Source organism: Notamacropus eugenii, chromosome 1 (genome assembly GCF_028372415.1).
Source record: "Notamacropus eugenii isolate mMacEug1 chromosome 1, mMacEug1.pri_v2, whole genome shotgun sequence".
Classification (NCBI taxonomy): domain Eukaryota; kingdom Metazoa; phylum Chordata; class Mammalia; order Diprotodontia; family Macropodidae; genus Notamacropus; species Notamacropus eugenii.
Window position 1 is genome coordinate 439,144,710 of NC_092872.1, and position 18,512 is coordinate 439,163,221.

The window sequence follows — 18,512 nt, forward strand, 5'->3', positions numbered from 1 at the left end:
ATGAAAGAAATTCAAATGAAAGAAACTCTGAGGTTCTACTTCACACCCATTAGACTGGCAAAAGTTACCAAAAAAATGATCATTGTCAGAAGTGCTGCAGAAAAAAAAAAGCATCGCTTTCATATACTTTTGGTGGAGATGTGAATTAATCCAGCCACTTTGGAAAGCCATTTGGAACCATACCAACAAAGTCACTGCCAGTGATACCACTGACTAAGTTATGCCCCAAAGAGATCAAAGAAACAGGATAAGTACCTACATGTATAAAAATATTTATATAGCAGTTCTTTTTGAAGTAGCAAAAAAACTGGCAACTAAGGGTATATCTATCTTTGAGGGAATGGACAAACTAATTGTGGAATCCGAATGTAATAGAATATTTTCATATAAGGTCAACGAAGTACGAAGGTTTCAAAAAACAAAATGTGTATGAACTAATGTGAACAGAATGAGAACTACTACATTTTAAAGGAAAATCGCTTTGAAAGGCTTAAGAACTCTATTCAATGCAATGACAAACCACCATCCCAAAGGACCAAAGATTAAGAATGCCACCCAATTCTTAACAGAGAAGTGATACACTTGAGAGGCAGAATGAGACATTATTTCAACATGACCAATCCAGAAATTTACTCTGCTTGATTATGCATATTTATTAGCAGATCGTTGTTGTTGTTCTGTTGAGGGAGTCAGATGTGAGGAAGAGAAAATTAATGCCTGTTAGCGGGAAAAAATTAAATTGTAAAATAAAGGTCAAACAGTGAACTTTATATTTGATCTTGAATTTAATAGGGAGCCCCAGAAGCTCATTAAACAGGAAGGTGATGTGATCAGACCTATGATTTAGAAAACTTACCTTGGCTGTTGATTGCAGGACAGATTGGTGTGGACAGAGACTTCTATCTGGGAGGAAAGGCCAAGGGCAAAAGATGCTCCCACCTTTCTCTCTCCGGAGCTCTTAGAAAAATACTACAAACAAACAATCAAATAAAATGCAGCTTTGCCCTTAGTGACCAGCAGTGTCATTCCCACTTCTATTCATTAAGGTTCTCTCCATTTTTAACATTCCAGGTTCTAACATCTTCTGCTCTAAACTTCCTTGCAGAGCTAAAACTACGGTTTTAATGGTGAGATGGCATGGTATAGTTAAAAAAAACGAAAGCTGAATTAGGAGGCAGAGTAACTTGGCTTTAATCTCATTTTTGCTATATTACCACGGAGACCTTGGACAGGTCATTTAAACCTCCCTGAACCTCAGTTTCCACATCTGTGAAATGACTTTGTCTAGATGATCTTAAGGGTTCCTTCTAGTCCTAAATTTATGATCTACCTTTTTTTAATAGCTGTAAAATCCTAATTTCAAAAGTGATTTCTAACTCTAGTCTTCAATGTCCTAGCATTCTACATACCAGTTCCGAAAGTTTGTCTTTGAGCTTCTCATATTCTATGTTCCAATATTCTATATATAGAGAGCATCCTTTCATCTCTTGACATCTTATAATGTCATTAAGTTGAAAACATCACTGGACAGAAAGCCATGGCAAAAGGAGTACTTAGGTAAATGTAAATAAGTGATGGTAGAAATAGTTTTAGAAACTTAGATTTTCAGGAAACAGTGTGGCATGACTTGAGGGGAGTGAATATTAGAGGAAGGAGAAATTTCAGCTCTCTGCACTCAAAAAAAAAAACAAAAAACTTCTCCAGGCACAAGGAGAACAAAGCTGAATAATACGATTTAACTGCTTTTTGAATTCTTGAATATGCTACCCCACAGGGGAAAAAAATTAATAAATAATCTGTGAGAGTCAAAGGGATGAGCTTTTGAGCTCCTTAGTGAATCCTACAATGTATTAAGAGAGTACTAAATATGAAATAAAATAAAACACACATTCTCAGCAACTAAAATCTTTGAAAAAGTTATTCCACAAGAAGGAAAGCAGAAAGCCAGCAGGCTGCTGTAGAAGCAGGAATCGAAGGATTTTATTTAACATTCACAAGGCATAGTACTTGGAAATAGTTATATCATTTTACTGTATATTGTGTGTCAATGACACTGTTCTTTCTTTTCAGAATTATCACTTTTCTAGGGCCCCAGAAATATAAAATATTATAAACATAGATATCTTAAGTAGGAGACAATTTGTTTTGGGGACCTTCTGTTGAAACTTTTAAATCTGAATGCTGTACTCAGGGATTGACTGAGAACTAATTGTGCGTGTTTCAATACACAGTCATCCTTTTTCAACCAGTCACATTTAAAGGGACATGGAACTCATCATTATAGATTCAGAAAACAGACATATTTATAACTGAATAGTTCCTGAAATACTGTTTTAACTGAGGTGAAGGTGGGGGTGGGAATCTGTTTGACTTTGGAAGGTCAAGCTAGAAGTTGAAAATAAAAAGCCAATACAAAATACAACTTTCTAGTGAACAGATAGCAACAGGTGAATACCTTGACCCAGTGAGTAGTGAGATTTTCATCACCATACATCAATTATTGTCTAAAGATTATGTGATCTAGGATCTTCAAGAAGGGATCCATACATAGAGCTGCCACTTGAATTGTATGACCTTTCATATTCCATTCATTTCTGCAAACTTATGATTATGTAGACTGTAATTCCCTCCATAGTTGGTCACCATCCAAACAGACCCTGAAGGTCTTGTAAAGTGAAATTATTTCTAGGCAGAGAAAGATGTCAAGATTTACAGGCAAGCAAACAAACTCCGGTGAAGTGACTTGCCTGAGGCTACGACAAGTTTTAGAACTAGAACTTTAACCCAATTTCTGATTCTAAAACCAGTTCTCTTAATGAGTAAAAATCATTTAATAACAAACAATTTATCTTTGCTTCTGGGTTGACTTATTAAAGAAAAACAACTCTAAACATCACCTTAATTTATTTTTTCCATCTGGCAAAATTCATCCAGATGTGTTTCATTGACTTTCTGTATGTAGCTAATCCTCAAATCCTTACTTTGTTCATTCAGTCCTATCAACAGAGATTTCCTTGGGTAATGAGTCACTTTTTATGCCTAAACTCTCCTTTCTTTAAAGAATTCAGGTGTCTTTTCCTAGGTTTTTCTTTTAATCTTCCTTGCTTCATCTTCCCCATTGAAATTAAAACCTAACAAAGTTACCTTTATACCCCTCACCAATCTTGAGCACTACCCACCTCCAAATATCTCAGCTCCAGGCATTTTCTCTGACTGTCCCTTATACTTGGATGGCTTTCCCTCTTCTGCTTCAACACTAATCCACCTGACTTCCTTCAGGTCCCAAATAAAATCCCACCTTCTACAGGAAGCCTTCCCTAAATCCTCTTAATTCCAGTGCCTTCCCTCTTTTAATTACTTTTTGTCAAGTGTGTGTATGTGTACACACACGCATATATATATATATATATATATATATATATATATATATATATATATATATATATATATATATATATATATGTATGTATGTATGTATGTATGTGTGTGTGTGTGTGTGTGTGTGTAGATGGGTTTGTGTGGGTGTAGGTATGTGTACTGTCTTTTGCCTCTTTTTGTATCTAGTGCTTAGCACAGTACCTGGTATATAGTAGGCACTTAATAAATGTTGATTAATTGATTGATCTCTGGGTTAGATAGCTCAGTCTCTTATGTACTTACTAGCAGAATGTCTAGCTCCCTTTCTTTAACCTCAGCTCTATTTTTCCCATAGTGCTGTTAAATAGCATCTCAGCAAGCCTTGCCCTAATCACTTAAATATGACAAAAATTGTCTAAAAACATTTTCATTGCTTATTTTCCAAATGGATGGTTGTAGGTGTCGGTACCCATGTTTCACCTGATTTCTTTCTCATATACGTTTTCTTGCTGTCTTCCCGATTTTATTTCTCACTGTCTTTATAAACAAAAACACTCTGAGGAGTGTCATGGTATCATACTCAGTTGTGGAACATGAAGGCTGTCATTTTGTTTGCCATTATCAACAGAGGAAAAAGATGGTTGGGTGATGGATGAGGAACTTGCTTTTAGTAAGTATTTTAGTCCTTCATTGCCAAAGAAGACCACGCCATCAGAGAAATAATGACATGACTTGCACTTGACTTTGTTTTGAGTGAGGGGGGACTGTGCAGGTCACTAGCCTCACTTGTCCTCCAGAGCCATCTGAATCCAGTGACCAGATATTCATCAGGATGACTGGAGATGACCCAGGATGAGGCAACTGGGGTTAAGTGACTTGCTCAAGGTCACACAGCTAGTGAGTGTCAAGTGTCTCAGGTGAGATTTGAACTCAGGTCCTCTTGACTTCTGCACTGGTGCTCTATCCATTGCACCACCTAGCTGCCCCTGCTTTTAGTAAGTATTGTTAATGTAGAGGACAGGGTGAGAACCAGGAGGGTGGGAAAAATCAGTATGCTTCTGAATTCTTCAATAGTGAATTATTCATGATTTTGTCATTTCTGTTTGTGGTGTTAATCCCCTCTGTTCATAATTTTAGGGTTATCTTTGACTCTTCTTTCTCCTTTACCTCTCATATATGATCAGTTACCAATTACAACATCTTATCATTTCTTACATCTATTTTCTCTAGATTCCCACTGCTACCACTGTACTACAAAACAATTATTACTCCTTAACTGAACTAGCTCAACATCCTCATAATGAGATCTTTATTACATTTTCCTCTGCTTACTCTGTCCATCCTGCTGTTAGAACAGTCATTCTGATGCTTAGTGCGGGCCATACTACTCCTCTGAATAACAATCTTTGGTGGATGCTTCTCATTTCCCAAATAAAGTTTCAACACCTTTTTTCAATCAAGGCAAATACTCTCTGGGCCTTTGCTCATTTGGGGAAAAAAATGAATAGAATGTGCAAGATGCTTTTACAAGGTCTCTTCCAAATTTGTAGTCCTGGAAGATCTCTAATGATTTGACATTAACCTATCGTCCCAACCTTATCTCATATCACTTTTTTCCAGGCATTTTATACTGTAGATAAATGATAGCTATCTATCTGTCCTTTGAGTACATACTACCCTTTCACACTTCTTAGCTTTTGTACAGTCTGTTTCTTGTACCTTGCAAAAACTCTACTTTCCCACTCTACCTGTTGAATTCCTACATAATTGATAAAGCTCATCTAAAATACCAATTAGTTATGACCCCCAAGATCTCAGATAGGCCTTTGTACATTATATCTCTAATAAACTTTTCATGTACTGTTCTGTTTCATATCTTTTGGTGTCAATGTTGTATTCACCTACTAGATTTTAAGTCACACGAGGGCACAGTATATCGGACACAATAGCCTTTTAAAATGCTTTTATTTGAATTAGTAAGTGTATTTATTTAGCTATTCATTCATTTTCATTTTTGGAAAAAAACAAGATATTTGCAGTTAATAGATTATGATTTGGGAAACTATGATTAGTACCATGGAGTGTTCCAAATGTCTGAGGCTACATATAGCATTTGCAGAAGAATGAATTGACCTCTCTGAGGAGGGTTGAATCTGACTTATAATTAACCTTTAAGCTATGGACCTCTAGGATTTAAAGGAGCAGTTCTCTCTACATTAGGCAAAGCATTTATAAGGGCTATGGCAGTAATTGTGAAACCAAAGCCCAGGAGTGTCAGAAGTTTTGAGGGACATCAAAGGATGCTTGGTCTCTTCCAGAGTTAAGGTATGTTCAGGTCCCTTGAGGACCTTGCCCTAGCTTTGCCAATCATTCTTCTATTTCTAGGATTTCCCAAGTTAATTCATTTTACAAATGGATAAGAATATTTTAGTGATTTCCTCCTCATTTTCACCCTGCTCTTTCTCTTTTCCTCCCCTTTCCAAAGATTCACAGAATCCATAGCTAGAAAGGAACTTTCAATCTATATGTGAACAGTATAACCCGTAAGTGGACAATCAGGGTCTACTTAGAGATTCTATCATTGGGGGACTTATTGCCTTTTAAGAAAGCCTATTCTATCACTGAGAAAATTGTGTATTTAATGGCAAAGTGTTAATTCATCTGACCTCCCTGAACTTCAGTTTCCTCATTTTAAAATGAGAAAGTAGGATGAGGTTGTCTCTAAGGTCGCTTCTATCTCCTAGAATCTATGATTCCCCTGAAGTCCTATGAACTAAAAATTTTAGAATGAAGCTAGATTGCTTTCAGATTCATACAGTAACTTTCAATAAATGATAAAGAAAGAGGGTGGAGCCAAGAAGGGGGTGGAGCCAAGATGGCAGAGTAGAAAGACACACATATGCTGGCTCTCCCCACACAGCCCATAAAATACCTGTAGAGAGGGACTCTCAACAAATTTTGGAGTAGCAGAAGTGGAGAACAACAGAGTGGAGGAGATTTCCAGTGCAGGGTGACCTGAAGAGCCCACGGGGAAATGTCTGTTGTACCAGATGTGGAGTGGAGCCCAGCCCAGCCTTGGCCACAGAGCGCTGCTCATGAACAGCCCTCAGGGGTGGAATCTCCAGTCTCCAGGCACAGTAGCAGCAGTTCTCAGATCCCTCAACCCACAGGCGCCAAAGGTCCGTGACAGGGTTTTTTCAGCTACCCAAGAAGGGAAAAGGGCCATCCCATAGCTCTAGTCTCAGGAAGCAGCCACAGAGGCTACATCAGACAGGCAGCAACAGTTTCCACAGCAGCCCCTACAGCAGCCTGCATCCATTGTTGGATGTTAAAAACCCTGGGGGCACTGAACAGCTAATTACTACCTCAGCCCTGTGTAGAGGTCCTGAGGGAACTGATCTTTATCTTGCACTGAATGGCAGCCCTGAACATGCAGCTTATCTGAATCTCAGCCCGCTGGCTTGGCGGAACTGGAGGCCAGGTGGCTATGGAGAAGAATTTCTGCTAAGATTTTGGGCACAGATATCTCTCTCTGCTCCCAGACCAGTGCACATGCTTGATTGTGCCACCTTGGAGGAACTGAGATCTTACAGTTCCCAAAAGTATACCCTACTCTTGACAAAGGACCCAAAAGTCAAGTAGCTGGTTGGGAAAATGCCCAAAAAAGGGGAAAAAATAAGACTAGAGAAGATTACTTTCTTGGTGAACAGATATGTTCTCCCATCATTTCTGATGAAGAAGAACAATGCTTACCATCAGGGAAAGACATAAGTCAAGGCTTCTGTATCCCAAACATTCAAAATAAACATTTAATGGGCTGAGGCCATGGAAGAGCTCAAAAAGGATTTTGAAAATCAAATAAGAGAGGTGGAGGAAAAATTGGGAAGAGAGATGAGAGAGACGCAAGAAAATCATGAAAAGTGGGTCTATACCTTGCTAAAGAAGACCCAAAAAAATGCTGAAGAAAATAACACCTTTAAAAATATGCTAACCCAATTGGCAAAAGAGGTTCAAAAAGCCAATGAGGAGGAGAATGCTTTAAAAAGCAGAATTAGCCAAATGGTAAAGGAGGTTCAAAAGCTCACTGAAGAAAATAGTTCTTTCAAAATTAGAATGGAACACATAGAGGATAATGACTTTAAGAGAAACCAAGAAATCACAAAACAAAACCAAAAGAATGAAAAATTGGAAGATAATGTGAAATATCTCATTGGAAAAAACAATTGACCTGGAAAATAGATCCAGGAGAGACAATTTAAAAATTATGGGACTACCTGAAAGTCATGATAAAAAAAGAGCCTAGACATCATCTTTCATGAAATTACCAAGGAAAACTGCCCTGATATTCTAGAACCAGGGGGAAAAATAAATATTGAAAGAATCCACCAATCACCTCCTGAAAGAGATCCAAATAAAGAAACTCCTAGGAACACTGTGACCAAATTCCAGAGTTTTCAGGTCAAGGAGAAAATATTGCAAACAGCTAGAAAGAAACAATTCAAGTATTGTGGAAATACAGTCAGGATAACACAAGATCTAGCAGCTTCTACATTAAGGAATCAAAGGGTGTGGAATATGATATTCCAGAAGTCAAAGGAACTAGGACTAAAACCAAGAATCACCTACCCAGCAAACCTGAGTATAATACTTCAGGGGAAAAAATGGTTCTTCAATGAAATAGAGGACTTTCAAGCATTCTTGATGAAAAAACCAGAGCTGAAAAGAAAATTTGACTTTCAAAGACAAGAATGAAGAGAAGCATGAAAAGGTAAACAGCAAAGAGAAATCATAATGGACTTAGCAAAGTTGAACTGTTTATATTCCTACATGGAAAGACAATATTTGTAACTCTTGAAAATTTTTCCACTATCTGGGTAGTTGGTGGGATTGCACACACACACACACACACACACACACACACACACACACACACACACACACACACACACATAGAGAGAGAGAGAAAGAAAGAAAGACAGAGACCACAGGGTGAATTGAATAGGATGGGATCCTTAAAAAACTGAAGTTAAGGGGTGAGAGAGAAATATATTGGGAGGAGAAAGGGAGAAATGGAATGGGGCAAATTGTCTCTCATAAAAGAGGCAAATAAAAGACTTTTCAGTGGAGGGTAAAAGTGGGGAGTTGAGAGAAAAAAACATGAAGCCTACTCTCATCACATTTGACTAAAGGAAGGAATAAAATGCACATTCATTTTGGTATGAAAACCTATCTTACAATACAGGAAAGTAGGGGAGAAGAGGATAAGCAGCATGGAGGGGATGATGGAAGGGAGGATAGTGGGAGGAGGGAGCAATCAGAAGTCAACACTCTTGGGGAGGGACAGGATCAAAAGAGAGAACAGAAGCAATGGGGGGCAGGATAGGATGGAGGGAAATATGGTTAGTCTTACACAACATGACTATTATGGAAGTCATTTACAAAACTACATAAATATGACCTATATTGAATTGCTTGCCTTCCCAATGGGGATGGAAGGGGAGGGAGGGAGGAAGAGAGTTGGAACTCAAAGTTTTAGGGACAGCTGTTGAGTATTATTCTTGCATACAACTAGGAAATAAGAAATACAGCTAATGGGGTATTGAAGGTTATCTTGCCCTACAGGACAAAAAAGAAGATGGGGATAAGGGAAGGGAAGGATGTTAGAAGGGAGGGCAGATTGGTGATAGGGGTAATTAGAGTGCTCAGCGTTTTGTGGTGGAGGAGGGGAGAAATGGGGAGAAAATTTGGAACTCAAAATTTTGTGGAAATGAATGTTGAAAACTTAAGTAAATAAATTTAATTACAAAAAAAGTGATAAAGAAATATTTTCAGATAGTAGTTCCATTGAATCTGTTTTCATGAAGAGATAAGGCTGAATGTTATTACCAGTTTATACTAAAAAGAAAACTTGACTGAGAGTCAAGAGATCTGGGTTGACATCGTGGATTTGATATTTATTATGTAACTCTATGGCAAGTTGTTTTTCCTCTCTGAACCTCAGCTTCCTGCAAAATGGAGATAATAATACCCTACTATCTACTTATACAATGAAGAAAAAACCTTTGTAAACCTTGAAGTATTACATAAATTATTTATTATTTTGAATTATGTTTACCAGTGTGTGTTTTTGTTCTTATATACCAGGAAGGTGGAATAGGGGAAGTAGTGCATTTCAGTCCATTAAGATAGCTTTAATTTATTCAAACTCTGCCACTATCTAGCTATGGGAAGCTGGTCTAGTCCCTTCACCTACATGAGTCTCATCTGAATGACAGACAGAAGGTAACACTATAGAATCTTCACCATCCTACCTAGTTTTAATAGATACCTTGGGATCTAATTATTCCAATTGAGTGGAGTCAATCTGAATACATGAGGTGTTTCTCTTTTGTTTCTTCTTAAATCTACTGATTGTGAGTGAACTCTTTTCTTTCCTTTTTGTCCTCACATATAGAAGAAGTCTTCCACATGTTTTTTTGACACTGTGACAACCCTGTCATTTATGTTAGCTCCAATTGGACATAATGAACATGAATTTTTCCACTTTTTGTAACTTTATGCTGTTGTACCCAAGTGGACTTATTCCTGATTAGTATAAGAATTTGCTTTTAAATGAAATTATGGGCATTGATGGTCTACTCCAAAAGAAACACCAAGTATAGTGAAAAGACTATCCAAGAACTAGGAGTTAGAGGACTGCAGTCTCTGCCACTAATTTGTTCTGCAACCTTGGAAAAGTAATTTCCCTTCTCTGTAGGCCTCAGTTTCCTCAAATGGAAAATGAAGGTGAAGGACTAGCTGAGGGGTAGGGAACCTATGGCCTTGAGGCATCAAGTGCAAACCAATGCAAAGCCAAACTTCATAGAACAAATCCGCTTAATAAAAGAATTTGCCCTGTAAAAGTTGGACTCAGTCAAAAGGCTGCACTCAAGGACCTAGAAGGCCACATGTGGCCAGAGGTTTCCCACCCCTGGACTAGCTGTTCTTTATGATTTTTTTTTTTATTTTATTATTCTGTGGTTATATAAACATGTATTTCTTTACATACTGGTACTTTTAGTAAGAATTGTTCCTTGATGTGGATACTTATTGTCTCACTTATTTTTGTTTCCCTGAGCAGATAACTTTACCTCAATGGGTCTCTGTTTCCACATTTTTCAAATGCTGGAATTGAACCAGATGATCTTTAAGGCCTTTTGTTACTCTAAATCTAAAATCCCGAGGGGCGGAGCCAAGATGGCGGAGTAGAAAGACGCACATACACATAGCTCCGAACCCACAACCCACAGAACGGCTATAGGGGAGTAACTCACGGTGAATTCTGCACCCAGAGGCCATGGAATATTGGAGCGAGGGAGATTTCTATTCCGGAGGGACCTGCAAACCTCTCGCGGGGGGTCCTTTGCGCTGCAGACTGGGCGCTGGGACTGGGACATGAGGGCAGCCCTGCCACGGCTGCGGCACCGAGAGAAACAGAACCGAGCAGGCTTCAGGGACGGGATCTCCAGCGGTCGCACAAGTCCCTCCGCCCACAGGTGACGGGGGTCGGTGAGAGAGTCTCTTTGGCGGGTTGAGAGGGGAGTGGGGTGCCCCCATGATTTGGGCCCCCCCCCCCGGAGGTAGAAGCTGAGAGGCGGCTGCAGACCAGGGCTCCCCAAGCGGGCGGGAGCCTGAATCCATTGTGGAAGGTCTGTGCATAAACCCCCTGAGGGAACTGAGCCTGAGAGGCGCCCCTGCCCCGACCTGACCACCTGAACATAATCTCATACTGAATAGCAGCCCTGCCCCCGCCAAAAGCCCTAAGGCGGGAAGCAGCATTTGAATCTCAGTCCCCAAACGCTGGCTGGGAGGATCAGGAGGCGAGGTGGGTGTGAGGAGAATATTCAGAGGTCAAGTCACTGGCTGGGAAAATGCCCAGAAAAGGGAAAAGAAATAAGACTATTGAAGGCTAATTTCTTGGAGAACAGGCATTTCCTCCCTTCCTTTCTGATGAGGAAGAACAATGCTTACCATCAGGCAAAGACACAGAAATCAAGGCTTCTGTGTCCCAGCCCACCCAATGGGCTCAGGCCATGGAAGAGCTCAAACAGAATTTTGAAAATCAAGTTAGAGAGGTGGAGGAAAAACTGGGAAGAGAAATGAGAGAGATGAAAGAAAAGCATGAAAAGCAGATCAGCTCCCTGCTAAAGGAGACCCAAAAAAAGTTGAAGAAATTAACACCTTGAAAACTAGCCTAACTCAATTGGCAAAAGAGGCTCAAAAAGCCAATGAGGAGAAGAATGCTTTCAAAAGCAGAATTAGCCAAATGGAAAAGGAGATTCAAAAGCTCACTGAAGAAAATAGTTCTTTCAAAACTAGAATGGCACAGATGGAGGCTAAGGACTTTGCGAGAAAGCATGATATCACAGAACAAAGAGAGAAGAATGGAAAAATGGAAGATAATGTGAAATATCTCATTGGAAAAACAACTGACCTGGAAAATAGATTCAGGAGAGACAATTTAAAAATTTTGGGACTACCTGAAAGCCATGATCAAAAGAAGAGCCTAGACATCATCTTCCATGAAATTATCAAGGAAAACTGCCCTGAGATTCTAGAACCAGAGGGCAAAATAAATATTCAAGGAATCCACAGAACACCGCATGAAAGAGATCCAAAAAGAGAAACTGCTAGGAACATTGTGGCCAAATTCCAGAGTTCCCAGGTCAAGGAGAAAATATTGCAAGCAGCTAGAAAGAAACAATTCAAGTATTGTGGAAATACAATCAGGATAACACAAGATCTAGCAGCCTCTACATTAAGGGATTGAAGGGCATGGAATAGGATATTTCAGAAGTCAAAGGAACTAGGACTAAAACCAAGAATCACCTACCCAGCAAAACTGAGTATAATACTTCAGGGGAAAAAATGGTCTTTCAATGAAATAGAGGATTTTCAAGCAGTCTTGATGAAAAGACCAGAGCTGAAAAGAAAATTTGACTTTCAAACACAAGAATGAAGAGAACCATGAAAAGGTGAACAGCAAAGAGAAGTCATAAGGGACTTACTAAAGTTGAACTGTTTACATTCCTACATGGAAAGACAATATTTGTAACTCTTGAAACATTTCAGTATCTGGGTACTGGGTGGGAGTACACACACACACATGCACACACGCACACATACATAGAGACAGAGTGCAAAAAAAAAAATGAAATCAAGCAGTGAGAGAGAAATATTGGGAGGAGAAAGGGAGAAGTTGAATGGGGCAAATTATCTCTCATAAAAGAGGCAAGCAAAAGACTCATTAGTGGAGGGATAAAGAGGGGAGGTGAGAGAAAAACATGAAGTCTAATCTCATCATATTCCACTAAAGGAAAGAATAAAATGCACACTCATTTTGGTAGGAAAACCTATCTCACAATACAGAAAAGTGGGGGACAACGGGACAAGCAGGATGGGGGGGATGATAGAAGGAAGGGCATGGGGAGGAGAATGCAATTCGAGGTCGACACTCATGGGGAGGGAGAGGATCAAAAGAGAATAGAAGTAATGGGGGACAGGATAGGATGGAGGGAAATATAGTTAGTCCTATACAACACAACTATTATGAAAGTCATTTGCAAAACTACACAGATTTGGTCTATATTGAATTGCTTGCCTTCCAAAGGGAAGGGGTGGAGAGGGAGGGAGCTAAAGAAGTTGGAACTCAAAGTGTTAGGATCAACTGTAATGTTCTTGCCACTAGGAAATAAGAAATACAGGTAAAGGGGTATAGAAAGCTATCTGGCCCTACAGGACAGAAGAGAAGATGGAGACAAGGGCAGAGAGGGATGATAGAAGAGAGAGTAGATTGGTCATAGGGGCAATTAGAATGCTTGGTGTTTGGGGGGGGGAGGGGATAAAAGGGGAGAAAATTTGTAACCCAAAATGTTGTGAAAATGAATGTTAAAAGTTATATAAAAAATAAAATAAAATAAAAAAATAAAATAAAAATTAAAAATTAAAAAAAATTAAAAATAAAATCCCTTGCCCTCCCATGTTTGTTTGTTTGTTAGTTTTAGCCTAGATAGAGAAGTACGACAGGCAATGTCTTGTGGAAGAGATTTTTCCTTTCTCTCCGCACCTACTCTCCACCCCCCCACACACATGTCAGTAATAGACATAACAGAAAGATCATTCCTGCTGACAGAGGCCTGGGGCATATTTCTCCTCTTCTGAAGCTGTTTTCCACTTTCTAGCTTCAGCTCTCTTACTGACCCTTTTTCTTCTCTAAAGCAAGTGGGTGCTTAGCGGGACACCTAGAGGTTTTCCCAACATGCCTTGGAGAGCTAACCTAGATAGGGGGGGGGGGGGGAGGGGAGGCACGGGGAAGCAGACTTTTTTTTCTTCTTGTTTGGAGGGAGGGAAATCATCAAGTTCTTTCAGGGAGCAACTATCTATCATAGAACAACTTTGTATGTGAGTTATAATGTCTATTTCCTAAGATAACTTTTATTTTATATATTGAACAGTATCTTGGTTGGCAAAAAGAACATCTGAGAGAAATGTTTCACTGTGGAACATTATTAGGTGTTTTTGGAAAAGCCTCTTGTGAGGGATGTATCTTGCTATTGGATGATAATGGAGTTGGAAGAAATTAGACATAGGATAGCACTGAGTTACATGTCTTCTTTCTATTTCCCCATTCTTTGTCTTTTTTCCTCTTCTTCTTTCTCCTTCTATTTCTCCTTTTTATCCATGTCTTCATGCTACTCTTCCTCCTTTTCTCCTTCTCTACCTCCTTTCTCTCTCCTCTTCGTGCGCAATAGCCCAACATATTTCCAGTTCTGCAGAAAGTAATGGCAACTTCTGTAAGACAACAATGCTACTCAATTTACTTGGTGTCCTTATCTAATACATCTCATTGTATATCCATGGTTATGTTTGATCCTTTCCATAATCCTGTCAGTATTGTCTTCATTATAAAATATAACGAAGACCTGTAAAGATGTGACAATTGAGGCTCAGAAAGAAATCACTTGCCCAACACCATAAAGCAATACAAGACTCTAATACAATCCGACTGATACTTCTCAAATGCTTCCTAGTCTTAAGGGCCACAGTTTTCTCATCTTTAAAATAAAGAGATTTCCACAGATAATCTTTAAGGGCCTTCCCAGCTGTCAGCATAGATCTAGGAACCCGCCTTCCCATCCCAGAGTTGGGCAGTCATCTTCTCTGCACCCAGAAAATCAATAACAGAGGTTTATCTGGTGCCAGCCTCCCATCCACTGAAACCCTACCCTCACTTCTCAGACACTGCTGAGGGACCAGGACCACTGCCACCTTTCCCTCATAGTAGCAGTGCCTTTCTCCTGCTCTCAGATACTTAGGGAGCACCTTTCTTGTGTAGGCTTATAAACACAGTCATAGTAGTGCTCACAGTTGCATATCTGCATACTCAAATCTTCCTGTCTGGGAGAGCTTGGTGTATCAGAGGGAAAGAGAAGCATGGACACCTGGGCTGGGAGAAAGACATTATCTTATGGAGACCATGTCTTATTTCTTAATTTATTCTGTACACTTCCCCAAAATGTAGATATTTTCTATGCAAAGCCAAGCAATTGGTCTGTCCTACAAACCAGAGTGTGATTGTAGTACAGTTTCAGTATCCTTTGTCTTTCTTCTTCCCCCTCTCCCATTTCTGGCCACATAATTTTTTTTTTTTTATTAATTAAAATGCCTTGGGAAAAAAAAAGAATACTAAATTCTGAGTCTACAATGATGAATTGAAAAATAATCCCCTACTTCTAGTGTCTTACATTAAAGGTCTTCCCATTCTAATTCTATTGCTTTTTCTTTCCCTCTTTCTTTTCCTCTAGATTCTACTTCTGAGGCTTTAGGGACGTTTTTCTCTGCCTCATCAACCTTACTAACGTGGAAGTACTCCTCACCATCTGGTGTCCCTTTCCTCTGATAATTCAGTTCCTCTCAGAATGTCCATTTTAAGGAAAGTGCCCAGGCCAGTCAGCTCTTCATTCTTTTGGACTACTCCTGACTGTCTGGACTTTCTTCACTAGGTCCAGTACTTTCCCCTCCCCTTGGGTTTTCAACTGTCTTTATGTGCTGTCTCCTCCTAATGGAATGTAAAACTCCTTGATGGCAGAGGTTGTCTTTCTATCTGCCCATTTCTTAGCCCAGTAAATTAATAAATGCTTATTGACTTGACATGACTCTCCATTATGTCTAAATACCTGCCTTTTTTCAATTTCCTCTGGTTCAGTAGAAAGTTCTTCTATCAGTAGCATTTCAACTTTAAAATCTACTTACTTGAAATGAGGAAAAAGGCAAGTAGGTGGCAAGTAGGAGAGAGTGCCATGCCTGGAGTCCCAAGTTGAAATCTGACATCAGACACTTACTATCTGTGTGACCAAGGGCAAGTCCCTTAACCTTGTTTGCCTCAGTTTCCTCATCTATAAAATGAGTTGGAGAAGAAGATGGCAAACCACTATAATATCTTTGCCAAGAAAACCCCAAAAGGCATCATAGAGAGTCAGTTGTGACTGGAATGACTGAACTACAAAAATTTAAAAAAAAACCTGAAAAGAAATATGACTGAGTTGGAGATTTTAACACAATCTGGTTGTATAAATAGTGATCTCCAGGAAGTAACTCCAGATCATCCGGCCACTGAGTGGAAGCTATCATTTCTAAAGTCAGATAGACTTCCTTTGTAAACTCTTGCAGTCCCAGTGTCCTCATCGGATGAGTCTGCTCTTTGAGGGTCCTTTTGGCTTATGGAAAGTCAGGCATCCCATGCATCAATGAGTGCTTTGCAGTGCATAGAGCTCCAAAGTTGCTGAGCAGTCCACTCAGCACCATAAATTACAGGGTAGTTATTTCTTAGTTATTTTGCAGTTACAGTGCAATTAGTTCCACTTAACGTCAACTTTTGCCAATACGTCTTCCATTAGCCTGAAAATTATCACTAGGCTTTCATGCTGCTTTCAGACTCCAGCGGAGGTGTAGGAGGGGAAAGGAAAGAGGGGATCATTGGTAGGAATATGAGGTTAGCTGTCAGAGCAGGGAGAATAAAGTGATCAGTGTTGCCTTATAACTTCATAATTTGCTTGACATTACATTGTAAAACTCATTCTCCTAAAGAAAACAGGAAATTTTACAAATAAAATTAAGATGTCTTACTCATCACAGTATTTATTTATTTATTAATTCATTCCTTGCTTTGAAAAAACTTTAAATATCTACCATGCACAGTACCCTATATTTGGTACTAGGGGAGATAAAAAAATAGAGAAAAGACATAGTCTCTGCCTTTGTTTAGCTTACAAATTAATAGAGTATAAAGACACCAATTCAGATAACTTTAAAACACAATCTTCTATATTAAGTGAATCAGAGAAGTGTAAAACAGAACAAAGTATTTTGATGTCCCAAGGGTAAGGTACTTACAAGGTAAGGGACCAAGGGAAGTTTTCTGGAGAATATCAGGCTGGATGTGGGCTTTAAAAGATGCATAGGAATTCAACCAGCAAAGACAGGAGAGAAAGGTGTCCTAGACATACAAAAAAAGCTTGAACTCAAGTATCCTTCATTTTCGGGAAAGATGATCTGTTTAACATTGTAATGATTTCTAGAGCAGAGGTAAGATAAATTGACTGAATGTGAGTTTTGAAAACATTCCTCATTCTGCTACAAATAGTTTGACCCCCCAGATAATATGTAGGACATAAAGGAAAGTATATTGTACTTGGAGTGGGACAGCCTAGATTCATATTCTGGGTTCTGTTACTTATGATTTGTAGTGTCTTGACCCTGGTCCAGTTTCCTTCCTTCCTTCCTTCCTTCCTTCCTTCCTTCCTTCCTTCCTTCCTTCCTTCCTTCCTTCCTTCCTTCCTTCCCTTCCTTCCAAGCATTTTTTTAAAATTTTGAGTTCTACACTATCTATTCTCCCTCACCACTCACTCCCTAAGACATTATGCAATTCAATATAGGTTATATATGTGTAATCATGTAAAATGTATTTCCATATTAGTCGTGATCAACAACCAACTTTGAAAAATGAAGGTAAACAATAAAGTCAAGTCTAGAAGCCCAAACTGCTTAATGATAATTCACTTCTAGGACAGGGTATTTTTCTGAGCTCTTAGAAAGGAAAGCAGTAACCAAGCAGAGCCAGCAGGGGTTAACTATGAATATAGAATACGAGCTAGACTGGTAGCCATTTTTTAAATAGGATTACAATACTAGCAGATCATAATTATACCATATTTGGAATCCATCTATGTTTTAGTTCTGCCTTTGACAAACCTTCCTTCCTTCCTTCCTTCCTTCCTTCCTTCCTTCCTTCCTTCCTTCCTTCCTTCCTTCCTTCCTTCCTTCCACATGGGAAATCATACCTTTATACATTGGTATTCTGCCCAAAGGAATATAAATTTTGATCACTGAAAACTCACAAGATATTCTGGGGTTGGGGTTCTATCATTAAAAAAAAAAAAGACCATTTTTTTTTCTTTTATCCCATGCAATTTCATTTATGATTTCTTGAAATAGAACTCTGAAAAACCAGGCTTTGATAAAACTCATTGGGATTCAAATAGAGCTACTCCACTATGCCTTAAACCCAAATCACTCTGGCTCTCACTGTTGATTGACCAATAATAGGTCCCAGCCTAAGGTGGTAGTTGCTTGGGGTTTGATTACTCAGAGTAATTGTAAATAGCAATTGTTTCTGTTCTGGCCAGAAACCCTAAAAGTCTTTCCCTACCAGACTGATTCTTTTTTTTTTTTTAATTAACTAATTAAATTTTAGTTTTCAACATTCATTTCCACAAGATTTTGTGTTCTAAATTTTCTCCCCATCTCCTCCTCCCCTCACCCCAAGACAGCATACATTCTGATTACCCCTTCCCCCAATCTGCCCTCCCTTCTATCACACACTCTCCCTTTTTCTATCCCTTCCCCCTCTATTTTCTTGTAGGGCAAGATAGATTTCTATACCCCATTGCCTGTATGTCTTATTTCCCAGTTGCATGTAAAAACAATATTTAACATTCATGTTTAAAACTTTGAGTTCCAACTTCTCCTCCTTCCTCTCTCTCCACCACCTTGCTCCATTGAGAAGTCAAACAATTCAATATAGGTTGTACATGTATAGTTATGCAAAACATTTCCAT